The sequence below is a fragment of the Sorex araneus genome, chromosome 3, assembly GCF_027595985.1.
Source record: "Sorex araneus isolate mSorAra2 chromosome 3, mSorAra2.pri, whole genome shotgun sequence".
Lineage (NCBI taxonomy): Eukaryota > Metazoa > Chordata > Mammalia > Eulipotyphla > Soricidae > Sorex > Sorex araneus.
Window position 1 is genome coordinate 94,416,859 of NC_073304.1, and position 20,813 is coordinate 94,437,671.

A 20,813-nucleotide genomic window follows, 5' to 3' on the forward strand; every position below is an offset into this window, starting at 1 on the left:
GTTTGGGTTTATAAAACACACTGCCACACTCTCCTTAGAGAGTTAAAATATGGAGAATTGAGTAAGTTTACCTAGCTATTAGGAACTAGGGAGAGAGAAGAGAATATAGGAAAGACCTATGTCTGAAGTAATAGAGCTGATTAGTATTAGTATTAATTAGTATTAGTATTAGTATTCAGATGAACCTCACGCATGAAGGGACCAGCAGAGGAACCCACGTGTGTGGGATCCGGGACTGAGATCTCCAAGCCTGCTCGAATTGGGACTGAGCCTTCTCCATCCAGAGCCCCCATTTTCCAGTAGCTTGGTAGCCACACTCACAAATTTCCCCCAGCGCCGTGTAATCCCACCAATAGCCAACATCCAGAGACTATAAGACCAAGCTCCTAGAAGCATCTAATAGCCTTGTTCTCCCTCTTGGAGAACCTGACAAGCTACCAAGAGTCTATTGCCCACACGACAGAGCCTTGCAAGCTCCCCATGGCGTATTCATATCCCAAATACAGTAAAAGATATATATGTACCTCTCAGAGGGCCAGACAAGCTACCGAGAGTATCCTGCCCGTATGGCAGAGCCTGGCAAGCTACCTGTGGTGTATTCGATATGACAAAAACAGTAATGATAGGTCTCATTCCCCTGACCCTGGAAGAGCCTCCAATCGAGTAAAGAGAGGCTGCTAAACTCTCAGGGCTTAGTGTAATTGAAACATTGCTGGTGCCCGCTCAAGCAAATCTATGAACAATGGGATGACAGTGATACAGTGATATAAAACACATCTAAATTTTTCATAGTCTACCTTCAAATGATATTGTACCACTTTAGATATATTAAAAAACTTAGCAAAAGCAACTTTCCACTTCTCCCCCTCTTATCTGTTTTTATGTATTTTTTAAAAAATCTTAAATATATAACTAACTACATACTATATCACAATTGATTTTGTGATGCCTAGTGAGAAAGGCCTGGAAGATGATTCAGTGCCTTCTAACACTTGCTCAGTAAGTGGAAGTAATTGAGTTCAAACTCCAGTGTCCCCCATTTATGCTAAGGCAATCCTAGAGCCTTGCTGTTAGTGATGGTCAGTGAGAAAGGCCTGCAAATGATTCCATCGCTTCAAAAGTGCCCAGGGAAAGTACTCAGGGAAAATTTAATCCTTGGTGATAAGCATATGTCAATGCAACCCTCAATGCCATATCATCTACGGTCCCTGGAGAGGAAGGGAAGAGGTCATAAGATCATTTATTTATATAAAGATAAAAAGATCATGTTATTTATGTAAAGAATAACATGATTATACAAATATGGAAGTAAATACCAGAAAAATATTTTTAGAAACAGTACTGGGATTTAATAAGGGAATAATTTGGGACTATATTTTTTTCTTTATAAGTCCTATAGCATGATTTTAAACTGTGCATTTATTATTTTGGGAGAAATAGAATTTACTCATAAATAGCTTAATTGTATCACTAAAAACTACTACTACAATGTTGACAGGAAACCTCTTAATAAATCTTTTTCACTGTACCACAATTCTAACTAATCATCTTTTTATTAATTATAACACAAAGATCTCAAGAGTCTTACATCAGTTATCACTGTTGTCACTGTCACTATTATTACAGTAATCCTATTGATCATCAATTTGCTCGAGCAGGCACCAGTAATGTCTCCATTTGTCCTAGCCCTGAGATTTTAGCAGCCTCTCTTTACTCGGTCTTCCCAGTGGTGCTGAAATGGAGGCTCTTTCAGGGTAAAGGAAATGAGACCCATCATTGTTACAGTATTTGGCATATCTAATACACCACAGAGAGCTTGCCAGGCTTTGTTGTGCGAGCAGGATGCTTTTGGTACCTTGCCAGGTTCTCTGAGAGGAGAACTAGGCTATAAGAGGTCACACGCTTCCAGGAGCTTTGTTTTATAGTCTCTGGATATATTTTATAGTCTGTGTAATCCCATCAATGGCCAAGATCCAGAGACTATCCAAAGACTATATAACCATTAAATAATTACTAAAGCAAAATACTTTTTCTTAAACAATGCAAGGGTTTTTTGCCCCCCTACAATAATAAATTTTCTCTAAAACAGTTATTTGGGTACTAAGTATAGTTTATCAGTAAGCCAAAGCAAAAATCTCACTCATCACGTAATATCTATTTTGGCCCATTATTAACATGGCTATTTCACAGAATGGTCATTTGAAAATTAGACATAATGGAAATAATATTTGAAGCTAGATGTGACTGTCATTTCAGAGACGGAAAAATTTCCAAAGATGCAGGACAAAACAGAACTCATTTCCATTTCTATAAGATAAAAATACAACCTGTCACTGATAATTGCTTCCTAAGCAATAGCAAAAAGTTACAAATATTTTCAAATAAAAATATAGATATATTATCTCCAACATCAATGAAGTGTTTTGCAGCCAAGCCAGAAAAAAAAACCTTACATCAGCTATTAAAAAATAATCATTCCAAAGTTTTGTAATCATTCCAAAGTTTTGTTATTATTTTTGGACCACACCTGGCAGTGTTCAAGTTTACTTTTGACTCTGTACTCAGGAATCACATAGGCGGAACTGAGGGGACCACGTATTGCATGGTATTGAACCAGCCGTATACAAGGCAAATGACTTATCTGTTCTATTTTCTCATGCCCAGTAATCCCAAACTTAATGGCATAAAATAATAAGAATTTACTTATCACAAGTTTAGGAGCCAGACCTGTACTTCTTTTTATCTCATTTCAGTCCACTTATGTATTTCATGAGTTAGTTCAGAATCAAGTAGACAATTATGCTCATATAGGTATAGTTCCTTCAGATGGAACTTTCTGTTTCTTGGCTAGCCTAGGATGGTGTTGGCTATGACAGCTGAGCTCTTTACCACAAGGCTTCTCATCTTCAAACCTATCAACTGGACTTGCTCACATAGCATTTGGTGATGGTTTCAAAAAAGTTTTGAAAAAATGCAAGAACTCTTGAATCTTAGGCTCATGATTGGTACACAGTTAGCCTGCCTCACTTCACTGGTGAGCAATGATAAGAACAGCTCATATTCAAGAGGCAAGACAATGATCTCATCTCTTGATGAGAAGGGCAGCAAAGTTACATTACAAAGGGCATGGATTTGGTGTGTAGCCATAAACTGTGACCATTGTTGTACTCAGTCTTTCTTAACATTACTTGTATCACTGGTCATCCCATTGATCTTCGATTTGCTCGAGCAGGCACCAGTAACGTCTACATTCGTCCCTGTCATGTGCTAGTGTAGCCTGATGGTATCTGCTTGCTCCAAGAACACAAAGAGCCTCAAACAATTCATTCAGGGTTTTTGTTTGTTTGTTTGTTTGTTTGCTTTTTGGGTCACACCTGGCAATGCACAGGGGTTACTCCTGGCTCTTCACTCAGGAATTACTAATGGCGGTGCTCAGGGGACCATATGGGATGCTAGACTTCGAACCCGGGTGGGCCGCGTGCAAGGCAAACACCCTACCCACTATGCTATCCTCCAGCCCCTCATTCAGGGTTTTGACGAAGAAGTCTGACCATCTCATAGGTGGGCGACCTCGCAGTCTTTTCACCTCCCATGGAATCCAGTCGGTAACAGCTCTTAGTCCAGTGGTCGTCTCTGAATCACATTACATGTCCAGCCCATCTGATTTTCGTCACCTTGGCAAATGAGACAGCGTCCCTGATTCTTGATTGTCGATGGAGGTCAGAACTCTGGATTCCTTCTCTCACTTGAGTGAAATGTGATATTCCAAGCATAGCTCTTTCAATTCCTCTTTGGGATACTCAAGTAGTGTTCTAGTCCTGTTTTCGTAGGGCCCATATCTGTGAGGCATACGTTAGTGCAGGAAGAATGGTGGAGTCAAAATGATGTGCCCACAACTGGACAACCACATGCAAAAAAGTGGGCTTAGACCTTGACCTGACACCATGCACAAAAGTCAGATCAAAATGGATTAAAGACCTCAACATTAGACCACAAATCATAAGGTACATTGAAGACAAGGTCGGCAAAACCCTGCACGATATTGAAGATAAAGGTATCTTCAAAGGTGACACGGAACTAAGCAATCTAGTAAAAACAGAGATCAACAAATGGGACTACATTAAACTAAAAAGCTTCTGCATCGCAAAAGATACAGTGACCAGAATACAAAGACTATCCACAGAATGGGAAAGGATATTTACACAATACCCATCAAATAAGGGGTTGATATCAATGGTATATAAAGCACTGATTGAACTCTACAAGAAGAAAACATCCAACCCCATCAAAAAATGGGGCGAAGAAATGAACAGAAACTTTACCAAGGAAGAAATACGAATAGCCAAAAGGCACATGAAAAAGTGCTCTACATCACTAATCATCAGAGAGATGCAGATCAAAACAACCACGAGATTCCACCTCACACCACAGAGACTAGCACACATCCAAAAGAACAAAAGCAACCGCTGTTGGAGAGGATGTGGGGAGAAAGGGATCCTTCTACACTGCTGGTGGGAATGCCGACTGGTTCAGCCCTCTGGAAAACAATATGGACGATTCTCAAAAAATTAGATATTGAGCTCCCATTTGACCCAGCAATACCACTGCTGGGAATATATCCCAGAGAGGCAAAAAAGTATAATTGAAACGACATCTGCACATGTATGTTCATCGCAGCACTATTTACAATAGCCAGAATCTGGAAAAAACCCGAATGTCCTAGAACGGATGACTGGTTGAGGAAACTTTATTCCATCTATACAATGGAATACTATGCAGCTATTAGAAAAAAGGAGGTCATGAATTTTTTATTTAAGTGGATCGGCATGAAAAGTTTCATGCTGAGTGAAATGAGTCAGAAAGAGAGAGACAGACATAGAAAGATTGCACTCATCTATGGTGTATAGAATAACAGAGTGGGAGACTAACACCCAAGAATTGTAGAAACAAGTACCAGGAGGTCGACTCCATGGCTTGGAGGCTGGCCTCACATTCTGGGGAAAGGGCAACTCAGAGAAGGGGTCACCAACTATAATGTAGTCGAAGGCCATGCGGGAGAAGGGAGTTGTGGGCTGAATGAGGGCTAGAGACTGAGCACAGTGGCCACTCAACACCTTTATTGCAAACCACAATAGATAATTAGAGGGAGAGAACAGAAGGGAATGCCCTGCCACAGTGGCAGGGTGGGGTGGGGGGAGATGGGAGTGGGGAGGATGGGAGGGATGCTGTGTTTACTGGTGGTGGAGTATGGGCACTGGTGAAGGGATGGGTTCCCGAACTTTGTATGAGGGAAGCATAAGCACAAAAGTGTATAAATCCGTAACTGTACCCTCACGGTGATTCATTAATTAAAAATAAATAAATTTATTAAAAAAAAACGATGTGCCCAGAGGCAGAGGTACTTCATCCTCTTAACCACTTCTTCGAAGCTCTTGAAGGCATTCCACTCTGCTCTCTTCCTCCTGTGCAGTTCTGGCACCAAGTCGTTCCTCATGTTGAGTTCTCGACCCAGGTATACGTAGCTGCTGCATTCGGAGATGTTTGTTACATTGAGAGCAAATGGAATGTTTGTTTTTCATGAAAATTGTCTTGGTAAGATTCAGCTGTAGCCCGACCTTTCCACATTTGCGGTTGAAGTCGGCCAGCATTTGTGCTGCTTGGCTAATGTTTGGTGTTATTAGAACGATGTCATCAGCAAAGCGGAGGTGGTATAGTTGCTGACTGTCTATCTTCACTCCCATTCCTTCCCATTCCAGTCGTCGCATGACGTTCTTGAGGATGGCACTGAAGAGTTTCGGTGAAATGATATCACCCTCCCAAACCCCTCTGTTTACATCAAGGATCACTTCCTTGTAGAAAGTAACATTACAGCTCCCACTTTCCCAAGTTCATATGTATAGTATATTGTCACAGCTGCTTTTAGGCTGATTCAGTGAAAATACAATAGACTGAGTTATATAAACAGCAAACATTGATTGCTTACAGCTTTGGAGGTATGGAAGTCCAAAAGAAATGTTCTAGCATGTTCTGGGTCTGATGAGGTACTACTTCCTGGCCTTAACACTATTTCTTATTGCTTCAAAAGGCCAAGGAGAAAGCATCTTCCTCATATCTCTTCTCAAAACAGTAATCCTAATCATGAGGAATTCACCTGTGAAATATTTTGCCTTCCAAAGACTCCTACATCCAACTATCATCATATTTTAGAGATAAAACTTCAATCTATAAACTTTGGAAGACAAGAACATTTTGTCTATTGATACTTGTAGGCCACCATTTTATTGCCTACAGAATAGTTAAAAGCTTTACATCCATTCAGAATAATGATGAGATCCCTTTCCCTTTTCTTTTTTTAAATTTATTTATTGAATGTTTTTTTAATTAAATTTATTTATTTATTATTTTTTTTAATCAATGAATCACCATGGGGATACAGATACAGATTTACATATTCTCGTGCTTGTGTTTCAGTCATACACAGCTTGAGTATCCATCCTTCCACCAGTGCCCATTCTCCACTGATGACCCCATCATCCCTCTCACCCTCCCACCCCGCCTCTGTGGCAGGGCATTCCTTTTTGTTCTTTCTCTCATTTTAGGTGTTGTGATTAGTAATGGAGGTCTTGGGTGGCCATCGTGTTCAGTCTATAGTCTGCTTTAAGCACACCTCTCCCATCCCGAGCTGGTCCTTCCAGCACATTTTTACTTGGTGTTCCCTTCTCTATCTGAGCTGCCCTTTCCCCCAGCATGTGAGGCCAACTTCCAAGCCATGGAGCAAATATGTTACTTGTTTCTGCTATTCTTGGGTGTTAGTCTCCCATTCTGTTGTTTTATATTCCGCAGATGAGTGCAATTCTTCTATGTCTGTCTGTCTCTTTCTGGCTCATTTCACTTAGCATGATGCTGTCCATGTTGATCCACTTGTATGCAAAGTTCATGACTTCGCCTTTTCTGACAGCTGCATAGTATTCCATTGTGTAGATGTACCAAAGTTTCTTTAGCCAGTCATCTGTTCTTGGGCACTCAGGTTTTTTCCAGATTTTGGCTATTGTAAACAGTGCTTCGATGAACATACAAGTGCATATGTCATTTCAACTATATCTTTTTGTCTCTCTGGGATATATTCCCAGAAGTGGTATTGCTGGGTCAAATGGGAGCTCAATTTTTAATTTTTTGAGGAGCGACCATATTGTTTTCCAGAAGGATTCCTTTCCCTTTTCTAAGTTTTTCCTAACTTCCTAAATCTTGAGAAATGTCATTAAGTTTACCAGAGAAATATCTTTGCCCTGAATTTGGCCATTGTTTCTTTGATAGTGAGAATTGTATCCTGTGATTTTTTTTCCTGTGATATTTGATTTATTTATTTTTTGTTTGTTTGGGGACCATATCTGGCAGTATTTAGGACCTGCTCTTGGTTTTCTGCTCAGGGATCACTCCTGGTGGTATTCAGGGGACCACACCAGATGCTAGGGACTAAATCTGCATTTAAATAGGCAAGGCAAGCACTTCAACTCCTCTACAATCTCTCTGGCCCACTGTGCTATTTTAAAACCACTTTCTGTGCCCAGAAGACTGTTTATAGTGGTTTTCTGAATGAATGAATGAATGAATGAATGAATGAAAGTAAATACAATCATCTCTCTTCTATGGTACCTATGTAATTATGGATGGGAAGGAAATTAGATAAGCCTCATAAACCATGACTTGAAGGTATGTATTTTGAAGTACTTCCTGGAATACAAAGGGAAAAAGAAAATAAATAAAGATGGGAGAGAGGGGAAGGAGTGATGAAGGGATTTTTAAAAGGGAAAAACATTTTAAAGGGAGAAAAAGGTAGGAAAGAAGAAGGGAGGGAAGGAGGGTGGGAGGGAGGAAAGACAGAGGGAAGGAAGGAAGGAAGGAAGCAAGGAAGGAAGGAAGGAAGGAAGGAAGGAAGGAAGGAAGGAAGGAAGGAAGGAAGGAAGGAAGGAAGGAAGGAAGGAAGGAAGGAAGGAAGGAAGGAAGGAAGGAAGGAAGGAAGCTCTCCTGCCAATCTGTTGTTTAAACTTCTGAAGCCCATCTGTATTTGATCTGCAATCTATTTTGTTGCTTATTTTCTGGTGAAATATTTTAAAGCTTAGATATTTGTTTTGGAGTGACTGGTCTATGGGTTCCATTTTCTCCCTATACCTGTTGATTAACGCAAGCAGCCTTTGTTGTTGGACTGTGCTTTCCCCATTAAATGTTCTGACAGCCTTGTTTGCTTGCTGAGTTCCACCATGGATTTTGCCAAAGTTTGCCTATAAGGTATGTCTAGTCCCTCAATGAGTGGTGTTATGGGTCAGGAAACTAGAATAATGAGGCAGGATGTCTTGACCACCAGAAGCCTCTCCCATCCCTACTCTACAGACCACATTAACAGTAATCTGATTATCGTGAGTTTAGTCGCCAAAGAAAAAAAAACCTAAAATCCAGGATTGATTTGTAAACTCCTAAATAAAATGCCCTGGGAGCTGGGTAGGAAAATAGGTGAAAGAGGCAGATTCCCAGGGTTCTGTGTGGCCCCTTCATCTCAGCTCAAGTCTACTCTTTAGCTAGAAAAACATGCAAATTCCAATTCCATCTTTGAACTTTTATAGGACTTTCTTATTTCTACCTCTGCTTTTGTTTTGGGAACTTTGGACACAACCATCAGAGTCAGGATGAGAAACTCAGGTCAAGGAGTCCTGGGATTGTCTGACTGTTGATTAATCTCATTAAGCTTCAGTTTCTTTGTATATAAAATAGAACTAGCATTAATCTTTTGATGTTAGAAATTAGGTGAGATGTCTGTAAAGTCTTAGAAAATAATAAGCATTCCATAAATTGTGACTATTATGATTTTCATGATTATTCTTCAGGAGTCTCCTGAGTAAAGTGACTCATCAGGTATTTGATAGGTAAATACCAAGTGACATACAGTACCAAAGAGGATAGAAAGCATGCCTATTGTCCATTTACCCCATCTTTTTCCAGACCCTTAGGATTTTTCAGAAGGAACAAAGGGTTGAGGGCAAAAGCAAAAATAGAAGGAAACATAGAGAAGAGTAAGAATATTGGAAAAATTATAAAACACCAAAGGATAGGGAGATAACTAATGAATATTAAAGGTCAATCCTTATCTTGATCTCTACAAATCACCATCCTGATAGTTCAGATGGGTTTCTTGACATCCATGGTCTGGGAACGCCAGCAGAGAAACTGAGTCTCTATTCACAGTACATTGTAAATTCTCTTGTAAAAGAGCCCTGGCTAACTGGTCAAGCCTGATTAAAATATCCCTACTTATAACTAACAGGTTTATGATGTATTTAAAGTAGAGATGATTAGTCTATTTCATAGGAAAATAATTGTGAAGCAACTTATTAAGTGTATCTAAGTTCCAAAATCTCTTAAGGTTTAACAATAATTCAAAGACCATTTGGTTTGATTTACATTATCTGTTGTTTGTCAGATAATGTAACTCAAACTCAGAAAAGCAAAATAACTTGTTCATAGTCACATTGCTAATTTGACTTCATAGCCTAAATAATATCAGCTGGCCTAGACAAGCAATTTGACTTGACTTTTAACTTTTTATCAACTCAAGTACAGTCAAATCAATTTAGGCATGTGGGTATAGACCAAGAAACATAAATGGAAAGATAATAAAAAGATTTTGTTTATAGCTATACTGATATTCTTCTCTAAAGGATAATATTTATAAATACTTGTTGATTCACAAACCATAAACTTTAAAAGAAAGTACTTTTGCTTACATAAACCTTTTTCTAATTTTTTGCCTTTAAACATGAGGAAATAATGGAATAGAATTTAGACCATTTGTGTCCTTCCATTTTCTGACTTCCTTTATCCCCTCTATATCAAAGAGCAATTACTCCTCTCAATTTTCATACGTCAACCACTACCACTACTACCAATCAATTAGTGAAGAGAAAGAACTCTTTCTCCAGAAAAGTAGGTCAATGTAACATTAATAATAATAAAATACTAGGAATAGAAATACAAGGAATGGGAACAAAGGGGAGAGAAAGTCTTAGGAGTGTGGAGGCTATAAAATTTAGTCAATGTTTGGAAAATATTTTTCAAACTATACATTTCCATGTTTTTTCAATATCTTCCAAAATGACCCTTTTCTCCTTAACTGTGTTTTTTTAAGAGCACTTCTATAAAATGAAAACTTCCTGCCATACTAAACCTTCTCTAGATAGAAACCCTTCTAGAAACCCTTCTCCTGAACTTACCCTTTACAAGGTTGCAAACTTTGGTTTATTAGAGCCTACTTGTATTTAAAAGTAGGCTTTATTAAACAAAACAAACTTTGTGCATCTCTTCCCAATTCCTCACCATTTCATGCTGGTAACTTAAAGTTGGCCATGGTGGGAGTATTTGCACCACAGAAATTGGCAAACACAAGTGAGAACTTTTCTTTCTCCCTTTAGAGAGTTGATTTACCAGCATACCACTAGACTAAAAAAGAAAAAAAAGAAGGATAAATGAATACTGTTCCAATTCCCATGTTCAGATTTTATTTTCTTAATCATGATAGTTGTGTTCTCCTTTAGCTTCTCCCCATTTAAAATAAATGCTTCTAAAAATATAGCATTAGGGCCTGGAAGAGAAGCAATAGAAAACTAATTCCTTAGTTCTTTTAAGCAATAACTCTATTATCATTACTTCTAATTAATTCAATATGTTAGAACATGTCACTAACACAAATGAAACATCATTATATTCATCCTGATAGTCTTGCCTTCATTCAAAGAGAAAAATTATCTTTTGTGCCCAGGTCACACCCCATATACTAGAACACTAGCAGCTGTTTCATGAAAGTACAAGTGATGTCAAAAAGGAAATATTGAGGAAACAGTTATAGTTTTGTCAGCCCCATAGCCAAATCATTAAAAGAACAATGTGAGTTATGATATATTGTCCTATAACATCATCTTAATGTGTGAAAGAAAGCATGGTTTTAATTACTTAAATATTTAAATTTATTGTTAAACTTTATAGCACTCTCCTAGGAACCTTGACAGTTATAAACATTCAAAAGGATTCTTACCCTCTTTTTTTCAAAAATGGTTTTGAAAATTAAGTAACAGGCCCTTGTTAAAACAATGTACAGGACAAAAAAACTGAAACCAATGTCAGTGAGTCTTGCTTGTAGATAATGTGCCTATTCTCAAGACATTTGCTCTATCCATAGGGATCTTTCTTTCTTTCTTTCTTTCTTTCTTTCTTTCTTTCTTTCTTTCTTTCTTTCTTTCTTTCTTTCTTTCTTTCTTTCTTTCTTTCTTTCTTTCTTCCTTCCTTTCTCTTTCTTTCTTTCTTTCTTCCTTCCTTTCTCTTTCTTTCTTTCTTTCTTTCTTTCTTTCTTTCTTTCTTTCTTTCTTTCTTCCTTTCTTTCTTTCTTTCTTTCTTCCTTCCTTTCTCTTTCTTTCTTTCTTTCTTTCTTTCTTTCTTTCTTTCTTTCTTTCTTTCTTTCTTTCTTTCTTTCTTTCTTTCTTTCTTTCTTTCTTTCTTTCTTTCTTTCTTTTAAATTTCTGAATTTTCCCTGAAATTAAAAGCACTTTTTCTGCATAACCTTCCTAGTGGCGTCTTTGTGCTCTTGTAGACTTAAAAAAATAAAAAAGTCCAAAGTCATTTGGCACTGCAGCTGATAAATAAAGTGGGCAATGAATCTGGATATTACTTTTTTTGGTAAAAAGAAGCAGAGAGTAACAGGACCCTTTTCCTTTCTGACTCATAAATTGGCTCTGTAGGCAACACCAAAAGAGGATTTCTAAAAAGGATCTGGGCAATGTAGCAAGTATCTTCCACTCTTTGGTATAAAATTTGGGGAGGGGGACAGGAAATTGCTGATCTAAATGCATAATTCTTGATTTCCACTACTTGATTGAAACTGTCTTACACCAAAAGAGGATTTCTAAAAAGGATCTGGGCAATGTAGCAAGTATCTTCCACTCTTTGGTATAAAATTTGGGGAGGGGGACAGGAAATTGCTGATCTAAATGCATAATTCTTGATTTCCACTACTTGATTGAAACTGTCTTATTACCATATAGTTTATAATAATTAATGTAACTTTTGTCATGTAGCAGTTAACCATGTTAAATGTTTTTTATGCATTCCCCTAAGTTCTGTGAGAGATATCGGCAGTCACTGTTTAACTTCTAAATAAGAAAAGTGAGACTTAGAGTAATTAAAGGAATGGCAACCTGGAATTTGAAAACTGAGTCACAATCCTGTGCTCTCTTAAGAGTGCTTCCTCCTCTCCACACATGAAAATCATACCTGACTGTCTATTGTTCAATAAAAATCCATTAGACTGAAGCAGAACTGAAATAGAAGTTTAAAAGCAGTCTAATATGCAGAGAACTGCAAGGAAATAAACCTTCATCTTAACAATACTGGAACAGAGAAAAAAAGAATGGTTGCAGTCAGTAGAGCTAGCAAGGGAATAACTGGAAAGCAAGAATAGCAAGGTGCTTTGCTAAGGGAGTCTGCAAAGGGATAGAGAACAGACAGAATGATAGCAAAATCCGATAAAACAAACAAATTACATTGATGAAAGCAGTACTCACCTCCAAAATTCCCAGGGAAATTTGAAAAAAAAGTCCATGCTCAGATTCAGACTATATTTCATATCAATGAATCTGGATGCTGGGGATAGGACCCAGGCATCAGGTGTTTTGGTCCATGTTGTTCTAGGTTCTTTGGAAATGAGACCCATTGAGATAGGTTTAAATGTAGTGGATCCATAAATTGTAATATAGTTGAGCAAATATGTAACAATTTATTTAGCCATGGGCTGGTACCATGAGATCAGAAGGGGTAGGAGAGCCATGAGAGAAGAGCACCCTATGTGTAAGCAAAAACTCTTTTCTTCCTTTCTCAGACTATAGATCTAGAGGTGGGTTCCAAACTCCTCTATTCACACCAAACTGATAGAGAACAACATCCAGCCGAAGAGGGAATATGAATTCCACTGCCTGATAACTCTAAGAGGGTAGGAAAGTTATTTGACCTCTTTGAGCTTTGGTGTTATCACTTGAAAAGTGAGACATTTAATCATATCCAAAATCAATCCTATATTGCGTGGCACAAATATACCCAAGACCTAGGAGATAGATTATGAGTTAACGGTTATTTAGAGCATTGCCAATTCTATAACAGATTGAAAACTAAAGTGAAAAAAAACACACATTTCTAAGAATGAGAAGATGGAAGTAGAAAAGTACATTGGTGCCAGGTGGTAGGAGAGCTCACTCATTTTTTGAAGTAGTGATAGAGAGGGAGAAGCACGATGGTTTTGGAAAGCAATGTGGAAAAATACATCACAAGCCAGAAAGATGTTTATACCATTTTTATCCAGTAATCCCACTCTTGGAATTTATCCTAGAGAAATAAATCAACAGAAGAAAAAGAAGCTACGGTGTATAAAGATATATAATATAAAAGAATGGAAACAACCAAAAGTGCCAAACAACAGGTCAATGGCTAAATAAATTGTTATATATTCGTTCAACATAATATTGTCTTTGGGTTGCAAAATTTTTGCATTATCCACCTTTCAGTTTCTTAAAAGTTCAACCTTGCAGAATCTCCTGACCCCACACCAGGCTGTGTTCACCAGGGCACCTCGGAGGGGGCAGGTTGAGATTCCCTCCCTATCCCCAGCAGAACCCTGGCAGCCGGAAATGTCCAGAACCCAGCCACAGTCATGCTCAAGGCCGCTCTCCACATGCTCAGACGAGTCTCACCCATGAGGGAACCGACAGTGGAACCCAGGTATGCAGGATCCGTGGCTGAGATCACCAAGCCTGCTCAGATTAGAATCGGGCCTCCTCCACTCAGCTCCCCAGTTTTCCAGTACCTTGACAGTCACACCCACAAACTGCCCCCAGCACCGTGTAATCTCATCAATGGCCAAGACCCAGAAAGTATAAAATAAAACTTCCGGAAGAAAGCAATGCAGTATTTCCTGGCCCACTTATACTATACCCCACTGATGTACCTAAGGTAGCACAAATTTGTTTGGTTTTAACATACTTACTTGTATTATCTTATGTATGGGCTTAAGTGGCTCCAGAATGAAATACAACAACCTTCACACACTTCCCTCTTATTGTGGTAGAAAGATACTCGCTGGTGGGGTGGGTGTTTGAATATTATCTGTATGAACTATTGTAAACTACTGTATGAAAATAAAATGTATAAAAATTGCAAAAAAATAAATAACTAAAAGTTCATCCTAAATTATAAGAATATTTGAAGGCATACTTTTTAAATAAGAAAAGTTCAAATTCCCACTGACTAATCTTAGATTCCTGTCTACAGGTAATTACTGTTCATAGTTCTGTGTGACTTCCAGATAGTTTTCAATGTATTTACACACATGAGACACCTATGCATATACATGTATATTTATGTATATATATATATATCTGTCTATAAAGTTACATGTTTTGCTTGTGTATAAAAAAGATTCTGTCTCACTATACTTATTTTTCTGCAACTTGAAACTTTTATGTTTGGGTCCAGAGTGATAGTACAGCTGACAGAGCATTTGCCTTGCAGGCAGCTGACCCAGGTTTGGTCCCTGACACTCCATATAGTCCCCTGAGTCCACCAGAAGCAATCCCTGAATGCAGAGCAAGGAATAAGCCTTGAGCCCTGCTGAGTGTGCCTAAAAAGCCAAAACAAAAAAATAATTTTCTTGTTTGCTTATTTATTTATCAAATCTTGGGAGTTTCTATATCTATTGATAGAACACATTCATTTGGGGGAGGGACATACCTGGTAGTGCCCAGGGCTTACTCCTTGCATCTCTGCATTCAGAGATCATTCCTGGAAGGGCTTGGGGGACCATATGCAGTGCTAGATATTGAACCTGGTTCAGCCATGAGCAAAGCAAGTACTTACTGGTACACTGTACTATCTCTCTAAACCTGAGAACACATTTTTGTTCTTTAAGAGAAAGAACATTCGAGGCCACGTGCTTCTGGGAGCTTTGTTTTATAGTCTCTGGATCTTGGCCTTTGATGGGATTACATGGAGCCAGGGGGGAGTTTGTGGGTGTGACTGCCTCACTACTGGAAAATGAGGGATCTGGATGGAGGAGGCCCAGTCCCGATCTGAGCAGGCTTGGAGATCTCAGCCCCGGGTCCCACACACCTGAGTTCCTCTGCCAGTTCCTTCATGCATGAGGCTCGTCCGAGCTTGTGGAGAGTGGCCTTGAGCATGGCTGTGGCTGGGTTCTGGAGGTCTTTGACTACAGGGGCTCTGCTTGGGGCGGGAAGGGAAACTCAAGCTGCCCCCCTCCAAGGGGTCCCGGTGATGACAGCCATGCACAGGGGCAAGAGACCTCTTATAGCCTAGTTCTCCCTCTCAGAGAACCTGACAAGCTACCAAAAGTATCCTGCCCGCACAGCACAGCCTAGCAAGTTCCCCGTGGTGTATTCGATATGCCAAAAACAGTAACAATGATGAACAATGAGGGTCTCATTTCCCTGATCCTGAAAGAGCCCTCAATGTGGCACTATTGAGAAGACAAGTAAAGAGAGGCTGCTAAAATCTCAGGGCTAGGATGAATGGAGACATTACTTGTGCCTCCTCAAGCAAATGAATGAACAATGGGATGACAGTGATACAGAAATACAGTGAAGAGAAAATATGAAACTGAAATATGATTATATTTATATGATGATTGTTTATTATTATATTTATTCAAGTGGCCAATCCCGTCATTTCACTCTCTGTATCTTCACTAGAGAAGCAATTGCTGGAACTGGGAAAAGGGCTCAAGGAGCCAGGACACATGCTATGGATACTGGAACCCAACTCAGTACCCAACACTGCATTGTTCCCCCAAGCTCAGAGCTGCGAGTAGTCCCTGTGCACCACCAGGTGTAGCCCACCACCACCCCAGACAAAAATAAAACGACAAGATATAGTTGTTATGTAGTACAGGAAACAAAATTAAAGATGGTCACTGCAGCATTTGTAATCAAGAAAGGCCAAAACTATATAACTAGCTTGTTAGAATAAGCCTCTCTTTGGACCATTTATAATTTTTTGAGGGGTGTATTATCCACTAGAAATATTTTCTAGCACTTTTAATTTATCATCATTTTGAGATCTGTATCAGGATTATTTTCAAAAATAAGTGCTCAAAATTTTAATGAGTTAACTTGCACTACTGAAAATGATTATCTAAGGAGACATAAGAGCATAAAGTGTTTATTGCCATAGTATTTAATAATAAGGAATAATGTAAATTATATGCAATATGATAGAATAGTCAAATGAAGGGTAGAAAGGGAATACTTAAAGTAACAGTAGCAATAAAATTAGAAATCATAGTTATCATTGGGCAGATAGTCTCTTGCCCCCGAGCCTGCCTGTCTTCCCTGGGGCCCCTCGGAGGGGGTGGGCTCCGATTTCCCTCCCTGCCCTGAGCAGAGTTCCCACGGCCGAAGACCTCCAGAGCCCAGCCACAGCCATGCTCAAGGCCCCTCTCCACACGTTCAGACAAGCCTCACACATGAAGGAACGGGCAGAGGAACCCAGGTGTGTGGGACCTGGGGCTGAGACCTCCAAGCCTGCTTGGATCGGGACTGGACTACTTCTGCCCAGATTTCCCATTTTCCAGTAGCTAGACGGTCACACCCAGGACTGCCCCCAGCGCCATGTAATCCCACCAATGGCCAACATCCGTAAACTATAAAACCAAGCTCCCAGAAGTGTGCAGCTGAGAAGGGGCCAAGCGACATCTTATAACCTAGTTCTCCCTTTGGGAAAATGTGGCAAGCTACCAAGAGTTTCCTGCCCACATGAGAGAGCCTCAGAAACTCCCCATGGCATATTTATATGCCAAAGATGGGTCTCTTTCCCCTGACCCTGAAAGAGCCTCCAATGCGGCATCATTGGAAAGGACATGTAAAGAGAGGCTTCTAAATTCTCAAGGCTAGGACAAATGGAGACGTTATTGAGACTGCTCAACAAATTCAACGATCAACGGGATGATGATGATGATGTTGATGATGATGATGATGATGATGTTATCATTGATAGAACAATCAATAGCCACTTAGCATGCTTCAAAGTATTTTATATGTAATACTTTTAATTCTCACAATTTTTGGAACTTGCTTAAGATCATAACTTATACAATGGAAAAATTAGGATTTGATTAAGTAGCAGAGCTAATTCTAAAGCCTCAGTATTTTTCTTTTGTGTCACACCTGGTGGAGCTCAAGGCTTACTCCTTGTTCTGTTCTCAGGGATCACTATTGACATGCTCAGGAGACCATATGCTGCACCAAGGAACGAACTAGGGTCAGCTGCATGCAAGGCAAATACCTTAATCCCTGTACTATCTCTCTGACTTTTAAAAATCTAAATTCCTAACTACTACATCATATTTGTATAACTTTCAAAATGTTATTATTTGGGGTTAAAGTCAATTGTGTGCAAGCATTCTACTCTTGTACAATAAGTAGGGTGTTTACAATTGACTCAGGTTGTATCTCAGGGTCCCTAAGCTTGCCAAAAGTGATCACTGAGTGCAGAGCCATGAGCAAGCCCTGAGCACCACGAGCTGTGACCCCAAAACAAACAAACAAAAAGTATCACTCTCGTGATACTATTTTTATGAAAGAAAATATCAGAAAAGAAGACAAAGGGGCTCTTTCAGTCACAGATCTCTAATGGGGTATCTACATGTTTTAAGAGTCTTCATGGTCTCCCATTTTGCAAGTTTATGAAAGTTTATCTTGACAGTATAGCTATCTGGCCAGGTCCTATGTAACTGAATTTATTAACAAAACTTAAAAGAGACTGATTATAAATCAAACATATGTCAAATTTTCTTTTATACTGAGAACTTACATTGCCAAGAGAAATACATTGGTCATGGTAGTCCAAACTTGTTCTTCCTTCTGAGAGCGTCTACACTGAAGATTAAATTAAAGATTAAAAAAAAGTTGTTGGGGCTGGAGAGATAGTACAACGGGTGGGGCACTTACCTTGCATGCAGCCAACCTGGGTTTGATTTCCCAGCATCTCACATGGTTCCCTGAGCACCACCAGGAAGTAATTTTTGAGTGCAGAATCAGGAGTAAGTCCTAAGCACTGCCAGATGTGTCCCGAAAAGCAACAATAAAAAATTTGCTCAGTAAGAGCAAATTGAAAGCAATGGGAATTGTATAAATGTGGAGAATAATATGACCAGAGTGTTTAGAATGACGCCTGCAGTTGTTCATTCAATGAGAGCAAATAGAGGTGTGTAAGAAAAAAGATTTTTATCATTTCATTTCTATCCTCAACATTCCTCCCACCAACCTATTGGGAAACTTAACCTTGATCATTTACTTTTTGTTTTGCAAGCCACATCCAGTAGTACCCAGGGGCTGTCTTTGATTCTCTGCTCAGGCATCATTCCTGGAAGTGCAACAAGGAACATATGTGTTGGCAGGATTGAACCAGAGCCAGTTGCACGCAAGGTTTGCACCTAAGCCCTATATTATTTTTCGGGCTCCTGATTAATTTTCTTGCTTTTCTCACCTCCCAGAGATTTGTAGAATCCTATATTAGCCTTAGAGGATGTAGGGAAACTTGTTATATTATGTGATCTTTGTTGATCTCTCAATGGGCATTTCTAAGTTGCTGTGAGACATCTTCTGTTTCTTCCAATATACTCTCTGTGGCTTCTATTTATTGATAGGTGCAGAGAGCTTTCAGCTACCTCTAGAGCCACTACAGAATAAGGCTGTCATCCCTTCAGCCTGATTTTCCATACAGTCATTCCTGAAATGAGGAGTTTATATCTTCTTGAGGATATTGGCTGTCTCTCCCTCACTCTCTCACTCTCCTTTTTAAAACCAATTTTTTTTTCTAGGCTGGAAGAAATCACACTTTCAAGGTTCCAGCCAAAGAATTTCCATGCTAAATCTATTCCTTTCTCTGGAATTTAGGCTTGTATCTCTTAGTCCAAGAATACTATTAGGACACTTTCTACTTTTTATACTAGCCCTTTGATTCCCAATCATAATGATTGGGAATTAGTCTCCACATAGGAGACTACCACTTGGAGTTTAGGGACACTAGAAATACTGAAAAGTTAAATATAGAGATCGATGGTAAATAGAGAAAAAATGAATGGAGAATATACGGATGAGCAGGAATAATATTTCAAGATATACTGCCATATAATTTCATTTAGGGGTGAGAACATCCAATGCCCTGTCTCCTGTGGACAATGCTGGCACTCAGTCGGGTCTTCAGTAGTCAACTGTCCTTTTTTGAGTTTTCTGACAGCTGTACAAATCCTCTGTCCTTCCACTCTTACCCCTGACAAACAGTACATTCACTCTCCATCATATTTTCCTTCTGTTTCTGTCCCTGCAGATGTCCCATGGACAGCTGAGGCCATCTGCCTACATAATTGGCAACACACAGGAAAATGCCATTTGCTTCCAATGACTCAATAGCAGAGTGGCTGAAATTGTCCCCTTGGGATCTTGCTTCCCTGAAGACAGGGTTAGCTTCATGAACATGCCCTCTGTCCAGTCTCAGAGGACCCCATGCTTGGTTTAATGTTCTGCTGTCATCATCTTTAACTTTTAACAAGGGGTCCCTTTGCACCACGCACCATAAATTATGTTGCTGGTTCTGTCAAGAGGTCATCATCTGAATTTGGAGATCTGTCTCTCGGGTTTCTGAGACAGAAGAACCCTTATGTTAGAAAAAGAAGAAAGAAAAAGAATTCCAATAACATTCAAGGATGCCATCAATAGACAGTTTTGGTAGGCTTGGATTAAAAGTACACTTTGAGTCTTTGTCTTTTGTTGTTATTGTTATTTACACTCATGTGTCCTTAGAGCAACTTTAGGAATTCTAAAAGTCCCTTTATTAACTTAATGTAGATATTCTCTTCTGTCTTATGAAGAGAATACATTCATAAAATTATTAAAATAGTACAATGGTTGCAGACCATATAATGGAATTCAAGCAACTATTTTCCAGGATGGTTCCCGTTGATATTGGGATCTGTGAGAAAGAATCCTCATAATCTTCCCATTAGCTGTGGCATCAGCCCAAAACAGGAAGCAAGACTCCTGAAGGTTAGAGTCATTGGTAGGGTTTAGAGAGCTTGTTAAGAATTAATTTCCCTATTGAATGTATCCAAAGTATATAGAGAATAAAGTGAAGATCATTGACCACTCAGGTGTGGGGGGTAGGGGTGGGAGGGGGGTATATTGGGGTTCTTGATGGGAGAACAGGGACACTGGTAAAGGGATAGGGATTTAATCATTATATGACTGAGACTTAAACCTTAAAGCTTTGTAACTTTTGCCATGGTGATTCAACAAAATAAATTTTTTTAAAAAGTGAAAGTAAAGTGAAATTTATCAGTTACACAGGCTGGGTGGGGGGCTGGGGAGGTGCCGGGTCTGGGGGAGGTGTACTGTGATTCTTGGTGGTGGAATGTGTGCACTGGTGAAGGGATGGGTGTTCGAACATTATATAACAGACTTAAACCTGAAAGCTTTGTAACTTTCCACATGGTGATTCAATAAAAAAAAATAAATTTAAAAAAAAAGAATTTATTTCCTGCCAATCTTGTTTCATTGCATTCTGTCAGAGTTAATAAAAGCATTGTGTCTTCAGACACAGTTCTGTGTGACCTTCCTGACAGCTCTAATATCTTTTATCACAGAAGGAATACTTACTGTAGTCCATTTCCCCAAGATGCTTTTTGGCTCTCGAAGATGAGCTTTGGTACCCAGCCT